Source organism: Kogia breviceps, chromosome 6 (genome assembly GCF_026419965.1).
Source record: "Kogia breviceps isolate mKogBre1 chromosome 6, mKogBre1 haplotype 1, whole genome shotgun sequence".
NCBI classification, from domain to species: domain Eukaryota; kingdom Metazoa; phylum Chordata; class Mammalia; order Artiodactyla; family Physeteridae; genus Kogia; species Kogia breviceps.
The window spans coordinates 77,386,948-77,393,618 of NC_081315.1; positions in this window are offsets into that span (position 1 = coordinate 77,386,948).

The window sequence follows — 6,671 nt, forward strand, 5'->3', positions numbered from 1 at the left end:
ACAGTGAGAGGCCCGCGTACCGGAAAAAATAAAAATAAAAAAATAAAAATTAAAAAAAAAAAAAAAAAAAGTAACTGCCGGGGCTTCCCTGGTGGCGCAGTGGTTGAGAGTCCGCCTGCCGATGCAGGAGACACGGGTTCGTGCCCCGGTCTGGGAAGATCCCACTTGCCGCGGAGCAAATAAGCCCGTGAGCCATGGCCAGTGGGCCTGGGCATCCGGAGCCTAAAAAAAAAAGTAACTGCCTTTTGTATGGATACCAAGGGGGAAAGGGGTGGGTTGGGAGGAATTGGGAGACTGGGATTGACACATATACGTTATTGATACTATGTATAAAATAGACAACTGATGGGAACATACTGTATAGCACAGGGAACTCTACCTAATGCACTGTGGTAACCTAAATGGGAGGGAAGTCCAAAAGGGAGGGGATATCTCTATGTGTATGGCTGATTCATTTTGTTGTGCAGTGGAGGCTAGCACAACATTGTAAAGCAACCATATTCCAATAAGGATTAATTTGAAAAAAAGTAACTGCCTTTCTTTCCTTGTATTCATCTAGCACTCACAGATCCTCTCATCCTGTGTTTGTCTCCCCTGTTACATGATGCTCGGACTGAATCCAGAGCTTATGCCTTACTTATCTTTGTATCCAAGTGTGTAACAAATATTTACAGAATGCCCTTTGCTCAGATGGCTCGTCTTCCCCAAACCACCCAGACCTCTGAAATCTACTCTGATTCAGCTGTAACTCCTAATGCGGGTGATGAAATTTCTCCCCCCCATCAGTTCTACCTAGGACAAGAAGGGCACTCACTCTAGGAGCTGCAGAATCCTGACTGGTGAAAACAGTCGCTAAAGGCAGTGAGACTGCAGCATCCCTTCTCGTGTGGCTGGGCTGTCTCTCCCACGCATTCCCCTCCAGCCGTCTCCTCCAGAGTTTCAGATTTCTGACAAGGCAGTGTGGTCCAGTGTTCAGAACCCTGGACAGGAAGTGGGAAAGACGGACTTCCTGTCCTGGTCATGACCGTCAGTGTGTCCTGCAATAGGCCCTCACTTTTCCGTTTTGTTAGCTGGGAATGACCACGTTCCAAACTCAATTGTCACCCTCTGCCCCCTTTCCCCTTGGGGATTATATAAGAACGCTTATATATGAAAACAAGCTTTGTTCAGGTCCTTGAGCTTTTCTGAGGGCAGCTTTGTATAAATATAAGATACCTTTTGTTATTGTTTGCAGCCCAGGGGATTTGCGGAAAGAAGCTGAGAGCCGGCGATGCTCGTTTTTATAGGCAGAAAATAGCTGCTGGAAAAACAACCTGGTGTGTAGAGCACAATGTTCTTATCGAGCAGACAGAATTATCTTTCCCAGGCCGCCATGAACACAAAACACCTGGTACACACGTTTCCTGCCCCTTCACATATTTTGAAAGAAAGAGACCTTTACCCTGAACTGTCAAGCAGTGATCTTCATGAACTTCTGTCCACAGACTGCGACAGCTATCTTGGCTTGCCGCTGTAGATTTAAATGGTAAACACAGCTGATCGTCACTCATAGGACATCTTCTCCACATATCACTCAGATCTTATCAGATCCACACATGTGTTTCTTCTTCCTTGAAATACAGCCCCTGGATGGGCTAAGAGTCAGGGCCTTCCTGACACATCCACCCAACACTGAATTGGATGCTGTTGAGAAGATGGGAAACTTGAAGACTTGATCCTGACCTGGCCATTGATTAAAATCTTTGAAGGGGAAAAAAATAATAAATCCACTAAAAACATTTAGAGAACCATACAAATCTATTCGTAGTAAGATTCACTCCCTACTTTAAAGACTCGGGTGTTTAAAGAAGGTAGAAATCAGTGTGGAAAAGGATGAGGATGCAATATACATGGAAGGTGCTCAATAATATCAGTTAAATGAACAAAAGAAACTGGAGATGGGCCTTGAACAACAAAAAGCATTTGAAATGGTGGAGGAAGGGGCAAATAACCATACTGGGAAAGCCAGAGTTTAAGGATTGACTTTGGAGTGAAGCTGATTGACCTGGGTATGCCACTCACAAACTGTGTGATTCTGAGCATGTCTCATAAGCTCTCTAGACTTTACTTTCCTCTTCCATTATAAGTCAGTACTAACAATATCTCTGTCATAGGTTTGGGGAAGAATTAAATGAGATTAATGTAGGCAAAGTTCTTAGCCCAATGCCAGGCATATGGTAACTGTTAAACATATATTTATTGTTATTGTTGTTATTAGTACTAGGGAAAATATAAACAAAGACAGGAATTGCTCAGTCTGAAAATCTGAAAATATTTTCCCCTTAATAAAATAATCAGAATACTTGGCATTAAGTGACATTGATGTAAATTTGAGCAGCCAGCACCTGCCTACTGCAGTGTTGGAAAGAAAATGTATATTTATGCCTCCCTCAAGCTCTGATTTTCTGCCTCTTCCCTTTCTTTCAGCACCCTTCCCCATCCCCACTACCTCCATATCCCCATGGCACCACAGAGAGCCCACAATCTCTCTTCTTTGCCCTCTTCTCCCTGCCAATACCCACCTTCTCTCCTAGCCTGGTGAGAGACTGGTGAGTCATAAGGATGGACATGCAACTGTAGCCTTTCAGGCAATGATGACAGGCTATGGGTTCTGGGGACAGAGATTCTCTTGAATATTTCTTGATGCTATCAAGTCAAATATAGACAGCTAACCACCTCTAACACAAGAAGTGCTCAGCAGGAGAATTTTGAGTTCCTTTACAGATCAAATTTTCAAGAGAGAACAAACTTAGGAATTCTTCATTTTCTTCCTTGAAGAGACATGGATTGGACCACAGCACCATAGCTAAGCCATGATGTCACAGGTCATTAGGGCTGTCGGTAGCTGCACACAAGAGCCTGATGCAGGCATCTGCTTGTCGAGCTGTGCGCTCCCACTCCTCTCCCTGCCCAGTGTTGACCATCATATTCCTACTGAAATGGTCATGGTCTCATTCCCAGGTTCATAAGGCTCTCTTGGCTTCAAATTACCTACAGTATAAAACCCAAACTTCTCATCTTGGCAGATAATCCATCCCCTTCACCTCCATCCCTGCCTTCTTCTCTGCCTTCTCCTCATCTCCTGCCGTAATAAACTTCTCCCAAGTGTGCCCCCCAACACCACACGCTTTCAGGTCATTGTCCTTTGATCCGAACCCTTTCCCTAACCTTCACCTAGTCAACTCTTGCTTATTCTACCAGAACCAACTCCAGTGTCATTTCCAAAGTCAAAACTATCATCTCTTCACCAGCCTTTGGATTCTACAGTTCTTTGCTCTAGGTTGCTTGGACTCCAAAAGTTTAGCATATAGTAGATGCTTGAGAAATATTTCTTGAAAGAATAAATGAGTTCTGACTTCAATAACAGCGTTTATTATGACGTATGATAATTGCCCTACTTATTTGTTGGTTTCTTCATAGGCCGTGAATTTCTCAAAAGAATAAGGTGAAGGGAAATTGTGTCTTTTATATCTGTATTCTAGGACCCTAGTACAGTGACTCATAAGGTAGGCTTTAAGTCAAAGTGTGACGATTTAAACATTTCTAATATATTTTTTGCAAAAATATTTTTTTCTCATTAGGCATTCTTTCTTTTATGATTTGGCTACCCTCCTCTCTTAATGTTGAGTTGAGGATAGGGATAGGGAGATGTTTCCAGAATATAGCTGAGAATATGAAAAGCAGGAAAGCAGGGCAAGCCTGCCTTAGGTTAGAGTCTCTGGAATCAGAGGCTGAGTCTTATGCAAATGCTCTCAGGGACATCTTGTAAGAGAGCGAGGGAAGCAAGACAGGTCATGGGCGAAACAAAGTGAGATGTGGATTTGGCTACAGTCCAGCCTCAGCCCAATCCCATGGGAAGTTCCAGGACAAGGGACAAGGATGGCCTCAGAGAATTACCCCACCTGGAGGCAAAGAGGCTGGGATTTTATACCCCTGAAATAGTAGTTGGCTGCAACCATGCCAGAGGTAGGGGGTCACCTCCCAGGCATTTCTGGGTGGAACAGCTCCTGTGGACCAAGAGTGAGTCTTCAGGGAAGGGTCCAGCTGCAAACCATTGGTCATCAACACTCACAGCAGCTGAGTGACAAGAGAACTAGTCTGGGAAAGGGATCCGAGTAGCAAAACAAAAGCTCCTACCATACCCCTAAAAATAAAGATGATAGAAAGTGCTTACTCCTAGGAGGATTATGCAAACCTTTATTTAAAACCCATCTCCTCCTACTTCATCAACAAGTCTATCTGGTCCAGTCGCTCACTCCTTAACAGATTAGACACAGCAAGATAGAAGAGGGTGCAGAGACTGTTAAAGGTAAGTGCACCAATAGAAGCCAAAAAGAAACAGGAACTCCAAAAAGCACAGCAGTGTGGAACCTTGTAGTGTAGTGCCCTGGAGCATTGTAAATTAAAGTCTCAAAAACCTGAGATTGACAATGATGACCTAAGTCAACGATGCCCTAAGTTAATGATGCCTTAAACAAGTTGTGTTTTGCATTCTATGTTTAAAAACATGGGGTGATGTGCCACGTAATTTTAAAAGATTTCATTCGAAATTTGGAAGCTTAAGGGATGTGAATAATTACATGGACATTTTATTTTTGCAGATTATCTCCTTCCCTGCCAGCCCCCAAATAAGTGAGGTGTTACTGAACTACATCTTGGAAAACATCTGACCTCCAGGAGTCGTTGAAACTCCTTGGATACTAGCACAACTTCAGACTTGTTTAAACGTTCTGACAGTTCTGATGCCACCTGGCACATGTGATTACATAATCAGAGCTGATAGAAACCTCTGATCACCACATATACACAGTCTGGTATAGAGCAAGCTCTAGCCGGGCATCAGACACGTGGGGCTCAAGTTCCTCCACTGTCATTAACATCTGTATGACCCTAAACAAGTCATTTGCCTTCCCTGAATCTCAGTGTCTTTGCTGTAAAGGAGAAATAATCATATTTATCATATTACTATTAATATTATATTACACCGATATATGATATGTAGTATGTTATTTTATTATATTAACAATATTATTATTATTATGTCTCAGCAGCCTGCTATGAGGAGTCGATGAGATAATGTTTGTGAAATTGCTTTGTAAGGGTGAAAACTAATTAAAATGAAAATGGAGTATTTGGAAAAGTAAATACTCTTTCATTCCTTTCTTCTTTCTGATGCAATTTTTGACAGTTTTGTAAACCCATAAAACTGGCAGAATATACACGGACGCCATCTCCCATCGATTTATTCTGTCCCAGCTCTCCACCACTTGGCCTCCTAGGCCACCCTCCTGGTGGCCAGCCTGTACTCCCATTTCTAGCTCCAGTTTCAGAATGACTGCCTTTGGAGAATGGGGCTTCTCAGGAAGAATATTGCACAATCAAAAAACGTTAATCTGCCAAGGCTGTAACATTTTTTTCCTGGAGCCTTTTCAGGAATGTGTCACAGGAGGTGGGGGAGATGGGCCATGGAACAGAGAGTACTAGGCACCAGCCACCAGGTAATAAAATGTCCAAGCATTCCTTTTCAAAATCTAATGAAGACATCAATCTTCATTAAGTCAAAGGGTCTGGGGTCCACAGCGGTGAGATTCACTGAGCCGCTTCAAAAAGCAGGAGGAACAATGACCAAAATGCAGCCCATAGAGCAAGAGACAGTGAATTCTAGAACTCGATGATGTCTGTTTTCAACAAGGGTTGAATTTGCCAATAGCTATTATCACTAAACATGAGCCCTGACCTCAGTGTGATGCCAGAGCCAGCTTGCACCAAATCAAGAGAGCCAGTTCTTCATGGCTCTTCCCAACCCCACGCTCAGGGATGTCAGGTTGGGAGGGTATAATCAACCCAGGTGGCAGTATTTACATCACGGAAACCAGCAGGTGCCACCAATAGGGTCCCCCACTCCCCACCCAGAGAGCCAACTTACCGGCACACCATTGCTTAAGCTTGTATCCAAATGTCAACAAAATGTGTGGAATCCTGAAATAGCTTTCAGAAGAGTAATGTTGTTCCTGAATTTCCGTGTGAACCACTGGAGGGAAAAAGTTTGTGTATATAAATATAACAAATCCTTTGCTTTTGGATTCCAAATCACCTTCCTCATATAGCCTCTCTTTTCCTTCAGGCTGAATGTGGAGAATGGCTACCACTGAACTGAGAAAAACCTGAGTCACTGTTACATCCTTGGCATTGTCCACTTGATTGTTTTTTTCCATGAGTGTTTCCCAGGCTCTAACCTCCATCGCTACAGAGGACCCCTAGGGACAGCAATTATTCTGCAGGGAGTACACCCTCAGAGCTTGAGGGATCCTGTAGAAAAGCAGGGGCAAGATGCTGCTCTCTGCTTGGAGGAAGTTTGCAAAACGGATTGGATTCAACTGAAAGAGGCCAACCTTAGGAGGAGAACATAATTTTCTTCTTTCCATACCAAACCATAGGATTGATGAAGAATCAAGGGGAATAAAAATGCAAACATGCACAATATTCACTTCCACAGACTTTTCTTTCACTAATGTCTTTGTGGCTTTAGCTGGTGATTTGCACCACTCCTTTCCATAACTTACCTAGAGGCTGAAAGGAAAAGGAGTGGGGAAGAAATTAGCATTTATAGAGCACCAACTCGCTATCAAGTC